At 36.2% G+C, this 14,005-nt stretch overlaps 1 protein-coding gene across 3 annotated transcripts in view; it reads right to left on the reverse strand.

Annotated features, from left to right (window-relative positions):
* Window positions 1-14,005, reverse strand: part of LOC141435664 (uncharacterized) — a 410,065-nt gene that overhangs the window by 76,688 nt on the left and 319,372 nt on the right. The gene's annotated exons all lie outside the window — the stretch shown is intronic.

Consider the following 14,005-nt stretch of genomic DNA (forward strand, 5'->3'; position numbering starts at 1 on the left):
GAACGAAGTAGCTCAATTATGAGAGTAATTTGAGTTCTTTATTTAATATCGTCCAGCATTTAGAAATTCGAACCGTGCTATAGCAAACTACAACATGCCCAGCCTATAATATACGTTTCACTGCTGGGTACAACACTCTTCCCAGAATGAGAGAGCTTGATCCGTAATTCCCACAGAGCTTACTTGGCAGTGAAGATTGAAAATTTCACACACCATTGAATTGCTTGGCAGGTTGTACAGGTTTCTTTACGATGTTTACCTTCACCGTAAAGCACGTGGTAAATTAAAAACATCTGTAGTGCAACCTGGAATGGAAACCACGAGCCTCTGCTTGATAGGCTATAGGACAAACTAGGCTACCACGGCTTGAGCCGATAAGACAAAGTAATTTATTCAAAAAGCTGATTGTTACAAGTTAACTTATGTAACACGTGTGGCTGAACTAGATCCTGTATTACAGGTAGAACAAGACCCGGAAACGTCTACGGGACATTATTATCCCGCATAAACAGAAATCGCCGTGGGGCGCCGGCGTTAGAATATAGTCCCCCTTTTTATCCCGTGGGTACCGTGGAAACCGGCTGAAGGATAAAACTATAAGAAGAAGATGGGCAGCAGCGTCTTCCGTGCAACCTTATCATCCTATACTGCGCTCGCCAACCCGCTTGCCAAACGTGGTGAGTATTGGCAACACCAACCAATGGGGGAAGGTAAAATGTCCAACAGTAGACATTCTTCGGTTGATAATGATAAACACAAAGGTTAGACTAAATATAATCTTAAGCTAAGGTTGTTTCTTGACTTACAAAGGACCAAAGTGCTGTAATATTCAATTTGCATAATTTGAAATCATAGTCGGCGCGGAATAAGTCTTTAAGCTCACAGCAGAATATTAAGGAAAGTAAAATTTCTCTTCATATTTTCTTGCAAGCGCTTCCCTCTAAACTAATTTTCGTCTCTCTCTCCGAATGATAACAGATTTAGAGCGCAGTAAACGAAGAAAACAGTACGCTTTAAGAGCTAGAATACTACTATAGGTACTACATAAGCTCTAGTGAGCCTTGATTTATAAAATTACACAATCAAGCGATTACTCGCGTTTGTAAGTTAGGATCGGTCGGACTAGTTTCGATTTTTTGGAAGATCTTATTCAAAGGCTAATGCTTCGCAGCGCGCCGTACGGTAGTAATAGGTAATGTAATAGGGGGAGCGGAGTGTCGGTGCTGTTTAGTTTAATATCCGCTACAATAGATACCACATTTGCCTACAAAAATTTCTAGCTCCAGTGGTTTAGTTTAGACTGTGTCTTGCTTGTATAGGTAGTGCCACCAGACTTGGTGTCACGCACACAAGAACATGATGTCATGTAATAACAGCGGGATTTTGGTATTCAGTCATTTATTTAAATCATTCTCCTTTTATGTTATCGGTTCTTCATGTAGCTGTGCGTGCAATCATTCGCTTCAATTCTCGTGGCACTATCTATATCGGTATCTTAAGAAATTATTTTATAGGTAGGAATATATCGTACTTCTTAATTGCCTCACGACTACCGATGTCTACTGTTTTGAAACTGTGCACTGTACTTAGAGCTTGAATAATACTTATTGTGAGCTGGCTAGAATTCTTGAAAGGCGTTCCGTTGAATTTTAAATTTATTCCCAAACTGGATTAAGCCGGTTTTTGTACGCCATTTGCAAGTTTCTATTTGCTACCGTTACTATTTTCTTGGATGGAAATGAATTCATAAATTTTTGACTTTTGTTCAGAAACACGGGTATGTCTATTTTCATTTTGTACGGCTATTTAATTTTATCGGTGTGATTACTTAGATAGGGTAAAACCTCCAGTGAATGAACACTTAAGAAACTTTTCTACTTTGAAAAATCACTACTCTGTACTCATTAATTATTGTAATGGTTTTATGTAATTTAATCAATCGTTATTTAATAAACAAGAATTTAATTTCTGCGATTTTTTATTACGTGTATAGTTTTTGAGTTATGGAAGAATTTATAAAAAAGTACCCAAAAACCTAGTAAATGAACGAAAAAGTTAATGAATGAACAGAGAAAAAACCCAGTGAATGAACATTATTTATATAGTTTTAATCAACATTTAGAAAAGCATTTTTAACATAAAACGAAGTCTTCTTCTTCAGTTATTATTTTATAAAATCTTGAGGTAGGTACAGCACCTTCAGTATTCCAATTATGTTTCTGTATTACAAAAATACATATATAATTCTATTAAAGTAGGTACAAATTAAGCACCTTAATATCTTGATTAATTTACTTTTTTTAAAAACTCGTAGCTCAAAATAGATAATTTTTCCGAGTGAACTTTATATACGTTATATCAAGGTTCAATTTTGTTGACATATTGATTTTAGATAAGTACGAGATTTTTTCAGTGACGATTATCCGAGTGACGATAAAACTTAATAAATAACAAACATTAAACTCTATTGATACTCGTATTCTAATCAGTCTGTAATCAGTCTCTAATTAGTTAAAAGTATCATCATTTGGGACAAAAAAATCATAACAACCCAATTTTTAATTATAGATTGTGGCTAATAACAATAAGTAACTTACTACAAGCACACTCTACATCATTTTTTAATCATTTTTAATTTATATAAAAATAAAAATCGATCAAAATAAATCAATAAAACAAAAAAATATATAATTATATAGTAATTCATGACAAATAAAAGGTACACATTAACTGAACAATTGTTTTAACTGTTCCTATTTCCTTTCCTCGCAATCCCCATTTTCTCCTCGACGTGTCTATCCACCCTCGTTGTACCGGCTCGGGTGACTATATGAACGTCTTGGGTAAAATGACTTGTTTTATGCTCTTGTTGTACAATCTAATATTATTAAGAAGTCCAATTTAGGAAGTAAAACTATCGTGCATTTCGATCACGTCCATCGTTACCTACGTTGTTCATACATAGGGTTAGTAGGTATCTAGTAAATGAACAAAGCCAAATTTCTATAGTCCATTTACTAGATTTTTCATTCCTATGAATGAACACGTAGTGTCCCAATACTAGTTCAAAGAAACAGAATCGTTTTCTATGCAGAATCTGAAAACACAACCTTAATACGATTACGTTAACATTTAATTTTAGGAAAAAAACTATATTGAGCCGACACCAGTAAATGAACAGACTGTTCATTTACTGGTTTAGAACATTTGATAAGCCAGTAATGGAACACCTAAAAATATCAACTTAACCGCAAAATAAGCCACTAAAGAGTACAATTATAGAAGATTTAACTCTTAATCTAACCAATAGCTAAACTTTATCTTGGTATACATGAAATAAGCAGTTCAAATGTTACTCCAAACATGCACTGTTCTTATTTGGGATCTAATTTTTCCATACAAAACTTCAAAAGCAGAAATACGTGAACTTCAAACGCCTGCCATGTTGAAATTGGTTGAAAATAAATTTACCGATTGTTGCCATTGCATAGGAAATCGAGTTGCCGGTAAGAAAAAAAATACGACAGTTGGTGGACATGGCTATATTGCTTATTTTAGGCAAAAAACGTGATTTTGTTCATTCACTGGGGGGGGTTCATTCACTGGAGGGTTTACCCTACCTACATACAGTAGAGGCCAAATGGCTAATGTTACACGTCTTTGTCGCTGTAACTTCGTGTTTGAACTTTCATATGAAATTGGCAGGTAGTTTACAGCGACAAGGTACTAGTGCTTATGTTAATTACCTTTCATGAAAAATTATTTAACTGATGGTAAAAACTCCACTAGTCTGCGTTTCCACCAGAGATGGGCGAGGATGCGTGAAGGAGGAGGTGGGGGAGGGGTTGTGCAAGGTCCGCCCGGGTTGCTACCACCATCTTGCTCGCTAATCCTGCCGTGAAGCAGCAGTGCTTGCACTGTTGTGTTTCGGCGTGGAGAGTAAGACAGCCGGTGAAATTACTGGCACTTGAGGTATCCCATCTTAGGCATCTAGGTTGGCATTGCAGATGTTTATGGACGGTGGTGATGTCTTACCACCAGGAGACCCACTTGCTCGTTTGCCATCCAGTCAAATAAAAAAAAGGAGGATGGAAAAGCAGCCTTACAATCTGTTGTGTAGTTTAAAAGATCTAAGCGTACAAAAGGCGGGAAGCGACATTATTTCATACTATGTAAAGTAAGTATAGAGATGCGAATTTAAGTTTGTTTTTTCTTTCACTTTCACGCTTATATTATTCAACAAATCATTTTTGAACATGAAACTACCGTGAGACTCACTCATATTAAATGATATTGTAACGGATAACTCACGTCTTAAACCGAGTTTAGCTCGACATGTTCCGGGCTATTTCGTAGCTCTTCTTCTCAGGAGCACGCGACTTCGCTTCGCTTGGTGTGCGTGTTGCGGCCGCCGCCGAGACGCGTGCTCCTGAGAAGAAGGGCTACGAAATAGCCCGAAACATGTCGAGCTAAACTCGGTTTAAGACGTGAGTTATCCGTTACAATATCATTTAATATCAACAAATCATGATCAAATTTGTTATGAAGATAGTTTGAGGCTTCGACCCACGAACCTCTGCTTGAGAGCCGATTGGTCAAACCACTAGGCCACCGCTATTTTAGACAAATAAAACGAAATCGCGGGCAACAGTTACTAAACATATCTAAAAGGTAGCAAACTTTGCGTTGCTAAGCTATGCGTTCTTAATAAGTAAAAAACCGGTTTCCTGCACAAACAAGCCCCGACCTAGTTCCCGGACATTGTTTTTCAGCAAACGCCGAAAAACAAAAAAACAACTCGAGCCCGCCCCCGTGGGTTCATATTTCGGGGAACTTTCAAAATAACAGCATCCTGTATAATCAGGTACAGTCAGCAGCAGACGTAATCAAACATTGATTCATTTAATAAAGTGTTCACAATATGTCATGAAATAAAAAAGTTTTTCTTTTCCATTTTGAATTTAGTGAAATCCCCGAAAGTGCAAAGCAACAGGTAAAAGCTAAAACATAAAGTATAAAATTAAATTAAGACAAAAATTTACACAAATATTTGAAAATGTAATAATCTCTTCTCACCTTAGTAAAATCTCGTGTGATGATTTGAACTCTACAAGTTTTTATCCACTTGTTGTACTGACTGTACTCACCAGGTGAATTCACAGTAAACTTTTGTTCATATTTATAGAAAACGGTTTATACTGACAAGCTTTTTACTCTTTTTCAAAGTATTATCGAACGATTACTTTGTTTTTCAGAGAAATAATATGATTATATATATTTTTTAATACGATATAGGGTTTCGTTTGGCCACAATCATGCCTGATGGAAAGCGAGGATGAGGCCTGCGATGGAGCACGCTTGCCTAGTAAATGCTCATTCACCCTAGACTTGAATGCGGCCAAATTGTAGTGTTCAGGAAACAGTCGCAGGCGCAGGCAGGGAATTCCACTCCTTTCCTTTAGAATACCTTTTCCACGAGTACCAAATAGGCACTCAAGGAGAGTCATTGGTCCGTTGCCAGCCCTTTAAGAAAGTATAAGCCCTAATTTGTACCTACTAATAGTTCTGTGACGTGCATCTGTTTATTTTAATCTCAATCTAGAACTTTTTGAGAAGAAATTCAATGGTGTGTAAAGATCCCGTTCCGCAGTGGACCTGCGTGGGAACTACGGCCCAAGCCCTCACATTCTGGGAGGAAGCCTGTGCCCAGCAGTGGGACGTGTTTAGGCTGGGATGATGAACCTCAAACCGCATTTATCCGGCTGACATTGGCCCAACATATACAGTGTGTTACCGGCAGTCAGACTTTTTTTAAGGGAGGTTACAGTAACGTATTTTTGTACCTTAACCACACGACATTAATTTAATTAATAAACTAAAATTCAGATTTTGTTAACTTTCTAACAAAATTATAATTGCCAGCAATGTACAGCAAAGTAAATTGACAAGTTAATCAAAGTATCTCCCCCCCCTCCCTCTTGTTCTGAGAGGAGGCCTGTGCCCAGCAGTGGGACGTATATAGGCTGGGATGAATCAAAGTATCTGTCGGCTGTCATTTACACTTACTTGTCAATTTACTTTGCTGTACATTGCAGGCAATTATAATTTTGTTAGTGAGTTAACAAAGTCTGAATTTTAGTTTATTAATTAAATTAATGTCACGGTTAAATTACAGAAACACGTTACTTTTCCGTTACGTTACGTTAACCGCCTTTTAAAAAGCCTGGCTGCCAGTAACACACTGTATAAGTTTATAAGTCCCTAAGTTGTGCAACACCCCACTAATCTACCCGCAAATCCTCCAAAACTAATATCACAATGACATTCAAACCTGGCACTGTCACGTCGAGATATCCGGACCGGACTCCGTCTCAGTCAACCGAAGGTCTCAAGTAGGGCTTAGCCTATTTGACGTACTCATCCGGACTGATCCTATTCGGTATGTCTACGACTGTGCGCGATAGGCGAGCATTTTAAATATCACAATAATTCAGTGGTGTGTGCGAAGTTCCCAATCCGCACTGGGCTCGCATGAGAAGTACGGCCCAAGCCCTCTCGTCATGACAGGAGGCCTGTGCCCAGCAGTGGGACGTATACAGGCTGGGAGGATGAATATCACTGGACGATTGACAACAAAACGGTATTTGACTATTTTTTATATATTTTATAAATTAAAACTTCACAATGTCTGTTATAGAAAAGAAACAATTTTTGAAATTATAAAGGTTTGAAAAAGACATGCTAGCATGTGACGTCACACGCAAGTAGCGCCATGCTTGCTGCACAGAAAAAGCGTTCGAGAAAGAGACAGGTATATAGATTTTTCAAAAAATAACTATAAATCCAATTTTCAACCGATTTTAGTTTTCTCTTCGCCAGACACTGTCTGTATATCTATATTTTCATATATATATAACATGACAAATTCAGGAGTTGTTAAATACAGTATACCGAGTCCAAAAGTAAGCAAGGCTTGTCCTATGGGTACCAGACAACGTTTCATTTATAAAGAGAGAAAGAAAGAAAATACATTTATTTAACGCCATAAAACAAACAGAACAAATAAAGACATACATGACGCTAAATAGGTCCCCACCCAGCATAATGGCACGGCAAGCCGTGGCGCTGATTGTCAGTGAGGGCCTTATCTAAAAACTAACTTAAATAAAATAAAAAAAATATTAAATTGTATGGCAACACCGGCTTAAACAGTTTAATCGTGTGCAGTTGAATTTTGCAAATATGAATAATGCATATTACTACTAAAATGGTTATTTAAAAACAATATGCTGCATACCTGACTCCTTAAAAAAACACAGTTAATTCTATTAAAAGTACCTTACTTGACTAAACAATACACGGAATAAGATAAGGAAATACGCCAACCACACAGTAGATACATAAATCATAAAAAAACCAACGCATTCAGTCTACCGCCAATTAGTAAAGCGAAATCGACAGTGTAAAAAAGACGTTTCTAGCTTATAGGTATCTAAGGACAACAAACAATAAGAGGGCCTAAAGTGCAAAAAAAAATACAAGGTAAGATTGAGAGAAGTGCCTACTTATACATACATTTATCAATCTCGGACTTTTAAACGTTCCGATGCTCAGGCCGCTTCTCATAATGGCCGCTATTTTCACATGACTCTGTGTTACGCGGTATCAGCCATTGTTGGTTTGCCCACTTGCTCGTTTGCCATCCAGTCGAATAAAAAAAAAATTACAGCATCATCGACGAATATGGAACTTTTTACAAGATATGCAATAGGCGACTTTATCGCTTCAGCACGATCTCTTCCAGGCGATATTTTTAACAGAAAGAAGTAACCAATAGATTTTAGCTGGTGGTGCAATTTACAAATTGAATATACATACAACTAGGTACTTGTTATTCCAATATTTCTGCGCAATTTTTCAGGCACAGATGTTTTTATGTAAAAAGCCAAATTTTATGACTCTAAGCCCAGCGGTTGTTATTTGAAAATTGTATCCTTATCACGTGGGGATATCGGGATAAACAGTAGCCTATGTGTTATTCCAGATGTCCAGCTATCTACATACCAAATTTCATTTCATTTCGTTCCATCCAAATCCGTCCAGCCGTTTTGGCGAGAAGGAGTAACAAACATATATACACAAACACACACACATACAAACTTTCACATTTATAATTATTAGTAGGATAGGATAACACGTTGTGTACATTGCGTGGCCGGAACGCTCGCATTACAATGTTTACCTGACAGCGCACGCAAAGAACAGTGAAAACGCTCGCTAGGCCGGTCGCGCGTGGTCGTAACGCGGCCGAAGTTGTGAGTGTGAACTATTTAAGTACCTACGGTGAATAGTGTGCTTTGTCTTTAGTTTGAATGTAGATTTACCTTGATTATGCTTGGAACTAGAATGTTTGTTCGCGGTTCATTATATAATTATATCTATGGAATGCGTAGGTACACGACTACGTATCATTTGCATTTGTAGAGTACAATGGGGAGATTTACTGTCATTTAGTGCAAATGGAAAATGGACAACTCGAAATTATACGTCAAAGCAGAAAAATGACAATTTGAAATACATCAACAAGGAAAATTGATCATCATGAATATAGTCGAAAATTTAATCTTGCCTCATGGTAAAATTGACAAATGTTGTGATGTACGCCGAAAAAAAAACGACCACATATTTACGTACACTCAGAAATATGACGAATCGTAAATACGTTCCACCCGAAATCATTTGTTTTGGGCCTACATAACAAGTTATTACCTGATTTAGACATTTATTTATTGCTTAATTCATTTTGTTCATACTTTATAATGGACAATATTCCACTTGGGTTTAATTATTTTACAACAAAAATAAATTTGGTTGTAGTAAATATTTTTCAGCACAATTATATTTTGACAAAATTCACTTTGGGTTATTTGGGTCAAATCTTGTAAGTTAAATTTGACGCACTTTCAGTAGTCCGATCGACTTGAAACTTGGTAAATTTATGTAAATCTGGTGAAAATACAATAATCTGATAGTGAAATCCTGGTATTTCGGCAAGGATCGTCTCCACAGGACGGAACTCTTCAACGGTTAATGGCATCGACTTGAAATTTGGTATTCATATGTAGTGACTTTCTGCCAAGTTTCTTGCGGCGCATTCTTCTTGGCAATGATGGTCTTTCCGAAAGCGCTGGTAGTTTAAAAAATGACGTGTAAAAGTGCCCATTGCGGCCTATTTACTGAATAAATAATTTGAATTTGAATTAGTTTGGGTGACAATACAAGTACAGTCAACAAAAAGTACAGTCAGTAAGAAAAGTTTGAATTAAAAATGATATTTTTACCAAAAACTTATAGAAGTGTATAGGTATCTAAGACCTGTTAATTAATCATATTCTTGCAAATAAATTATTTCTATTCTATTCTATTCTTAGATAACACAAGTTCCAATTGTTTAGCCCAGTGTATAATAATCGTCAATTTTTTTATACGATAATCTGTCCAGCGAATGTCAATAGCGCAAAAAGGGCCAAATGTGTTATTAAAAAATTAAATTAAAATCCATTTATTTCATGTTTCTTAGACACATATGTTGTTAGCGTATACACACCAAAAAAAAAAAAAAAAAAGGGCCAAATGTGTTATTAAAAAATTAAATTAAAATCCATTTATTTCATGTTTCTTAGACACATATGTTGTTAGCACATATGTTGTTGTTATGAACTCACTAGTTTAGTTACCTCCAGCTTAAAGCCACCACAAAAAACAGAGCGTAAATGCACAAATTGAAATTCACAACCTGGCAACACCGAAACAATAAAAACCATTGTCAACTGCCAGTGCTGCCAAACTCCGGGCGAAATTACAAAGGGCGAAACGAGACGTCGCGAATTCATTGTTCTGTTTTTTAATGTTGTCGGACTTTGTTTTGGCTGCTGAATAAAGCGGAAAAGGTTAAGTTAAAGTTAGTTTTGCAGGTGGTAGGACCTTGTGCAAGGTCCGCCCGGATTGCTACCACCATTTTGCTCGCTAATCCTGCCGTGAAGCAGCAGTGCTTGCACTGTTGTGTTTCGGCGTGGAGATTAAGACAGCCGGTGAAATTACTGGCACTTGAGGTATCCCATCTTAGGTCTCTAGGTTGGCAACGCATCTGCAATAACCCTGGTGTTGCAGATGTTTATGGGCTGTGGTGATCTCTTACCATCAGGAGACCCACTTGCTCGTTTGCCATCCAGTCAAATAAAAAAAAAGTTTAAGTGGTTAAGGTGACAGGACAAAATACTTTTAAAAGATTGAGTTGAGATTTACTATAATGGAAGCGCAACAGGGCGAGAGTTTGTTAAATTTAATCCTACGCTATGACATATCTACGTAAATTGACACATACGCAAAATGTCACATACGTGAAATGCAGCATACTGCTCTAAATGATTTACTGTCATTTAGTGCAAATGGAAAATGGACAACTCGAAATTATGCATGAAATCTTTTATTTACAAAAAGAAAAATTGACCATCTTGAATATAGTCGAAAATTAAATCTTGTCCCATGGTAGAATTGTCAAAAAAAAAAAAAAAAAAAAAAAAACCTACTACTTGTATTTACGTATACACTCAGAAATATGACGCACGATGTTCGAAACCTTCGTTTTGGGACTACATATCAAGTTATTACTTGATTTAGAAGATATTTTATTTTGCTTATACTTTATAGTGGACAATATTCCATTTGGGTTTAATTAATTTACAACAAAAATAAATTTGGTTGTAATTATTTTTCAACACAATTATGTTTTGACAAAATTCACTTTGGATGGTTTTTGGTTTTGGTCCAAATTCAAAATGGTCAATTCACGTGGACGATTTTCCATTTTCACCGAAGTAACACAGACAGTAAATCCTCGAAATGACTAACGTGCACGAATCAATACGAGAACGAAAAATTTTAATTTAGGAAACTGCAATTTTCCATGATAAAAACTATCTCCACACCAAATTTTATCTAACCTTGTGAGATAAAGCGTATTGACAAAACAATCTTAGTACACGGTACATTCACTTCGGAGTTTTTCTCACTAAATCATAAAAGTACGTTTAAAAAGTTAGTCTAACTTCATATTCACTTAAATGAAACTTAGCTAAAAGACGGGGAGTTAAAATTTACTAACCAAATACTCGCTGAAAGTAAAGTTGATTAAAGTAACACTTCGAAAGTAAACTGAAGTTTTTTTTTTTTCAATTTAACTTACAGTTGACTTTTGCCTGTGTTAAGTAGTAGAACGATGGTTTTGATTTTCAGTTTTCGAAATGAATTATAATCATTCATATCATTTAATAATTGTGATTCAAATGATATTTTATAGCCTTCGCTTCACTGGCGTAGACCATTGAATGTGGCAGTTCAGTTGAAATTTGGGGATTTGATGATAAATACCCATCATCATCATCAGCCAAGACATCCACTCATGAACAAAGGCCCCCTAAGACCACCACAATGAACGACAGCTACTTGCATCCATCGGTTGCCCCAAACTCTCATGACGTCGTTAGTTCATCTAGCGGGAGCAATGCTTCGTCTTCCGGCTCGTGGTCGCAACTCGAAGACTTTTCTCTCCCAACTTTTTTTAACATTTTTTTCCTTTGTTTATGGAACTCTAAATAATTGAGACAAACCAATTAAGAAAGAACAAAACTTACAAGTGCCGTGCAGTCAGGTAATAATGGTCGTGGCTAACAAAAGAAAACAATTAAAACAGTGCTTTTTCTCTTATTCTCATTCGTTAAAAACAGCGTAATTGCAGCTACGTTTTAATCGTATTTTCATTTTAAGATTTTATAATTAGACATTAAGTACCTCATTCTTTTATAAAAAATAAGCAAGCACATCTTTTTTGTTTGACAAATCGAGTTTGAAAATGAAATTATTATGGACTATATGACATTATGGAATATGATAAAGATAATAGAATAAGCACTAACACTATGTATTAAGTACTTTATTTTGTATACTAACCCCCTATTATACTGCCCGAAATAAGGAATATTTAATTTAATTTAATATGGAGTCATTATGCTAAGACGATCATAGAAAATCTGTATTAAATTTCATTTTTCTAGAAAGAGAATGCAAATTTCATTCGCCCATATCATGCTTAATTTCAAGTTGTGCAGGTATCACGTTAAATTGTAAAAGAAAAACTCCACATTTCGAAATATTTTATCCTGATCCCGTGGCAATGTTGTGACAAAAGTAATAGCCTACCATAAACTCAGGTTTCTATAGTCCCTAGCGTTCATCAATAGTCCAAAGACTTTTTAATATCGAGCAATTACCGAACTGCTAACGTCATCTGTTCATCGACGCACAATCCAATACACAAATGCACACAACCACCAAACGTAGCAGTGTAAGAAATGTTAAAAAGTCCGTTAGGACTATTGATGAACGCTTGGGACTATAGAAACCTGAGTTTACGGTATGTGTTAATCCAGACATTCAGCTACTTACATGCCAAATTGCATTCAAATCCGTCCAGCCGTTTTGGCGTGAAGGGTTAAAATACATATACACACACACACAAACGCACCCACTCACAAAATTTCGCATTTATAGTATTAGTAGGATTAAAGTTTTGCTCGGTAAAAAAAAAATCTTGTTAAAAACCAAATAATGGCAATAACAGGCAACAATGGCGCTAACATGAAAAACAGTCAAAAAAAAATTAAAATCCGCTAATTACGTCTTACAAATTGCTCGGTGGTGCATTTGGCTACTTCCACAAATTGCAAACTTGTGCGCTTATTTTCTGTTCATTTTCTTTTTATCTTGATTGTAAAATAATAAGGTACGGTAATTGGTTAGGTGTCATTAAGTATTTTCGCTCCATTACAATATCAAAACTACCACGTACTCGAAGTCTCATATATCTCCAGTTGCTACGTTTGGAACCAGCCGGCAGGTTAGAATGTTTATTTCCATAGAATATTTGCTAGTTTATTTGCATTTACCGTGCAAGCACGGCATTAATCAAATCATCCGTCTATCTCGTTGGTGGACGTTCTAAATACACTTCCTAGATTGATTCCTATGCAATAATATTTATCACATTTAAGAAAACGTCACAAAGTGGCACAGTAGCTCAGATATCTATTTTGTAAAGTCTTACGTGATATTTAGAGGGGGCATTGAGACAATCTCACGATAACTTAAATATCCCAAAAGTTACAGTATATATAGTTTAATGAGTCTGAGTTTTATGGTAACACCTGTAATGGTTATGCAAAAAACAAGTAGTATAAACAACGTTGTTATTCAATTTATTATGTGCGTTTTATATTTAAATTTCGTAATTATTTCTACTTTTTCTCTTCTTGTGGCTTGGCTACTTAAAAACCATCGCTAATAACTACTGCTTTGGCCCGCCTCCCGCAGACTAGGGTAGTCACGTTTCGCCTTTTCTTTGTGTTAGACAATTAAGAAATCTCGTACTTCAAACTCGAACTCTTTTTTCAAACCTCATGTGTGTACCTTCCCTATGCGCAAACCAGATTAGCAAATAAAAAAAGGCTGCGCCAGCATTAAAAATATGCGAGACTTTAGAACTTTTTTTTTCGTAGGTACTTCTTCTTCTTATCTGAGATCGGCTATCACTAGCCTATCCATCTTAGATACTACTGCCGTACTGCCCAAAACAGAGTTCTAGTGATCTGCGCCTTCTTTCGAGTCTTTCGTTTTCTAGAATCTTCCTTTGCATCAAGAGCTGCAATTTGTACTTTTAGTTTCGCACAATATGACCAAACTACTGCAACTCTCTACTATTCGTCTGTACCATATTCAAAGTTTCAAGTATTCAAGTTTCTTGCTCATAATGAACTATTAAACAATTAATTACTTTGCTCGCCTACGATGTTCGTTTATCGATATGGACCTTCGAAAGGTAACGCCTGATTCAATAAATTATTTCTTGCTCAAACTTTGCAACACCTTTTCATTAGAGACTCGATCTATC

The sequence above is a fragment of the Choristoneura fumiferana genome, chromosome 15, assembly GCF_025370935.1.
Source record: "Choristoneura fumiferana chromosome 15, NRCan_CFum_1, whole genome shotgun sequence".
Taxonomy (NCBI): Eukaryota; Metazoa; Arthropoda; class Insecta; order Lepidoptera; family Tortricidae; genus Choristoneura; species Choristoneura fumiferana.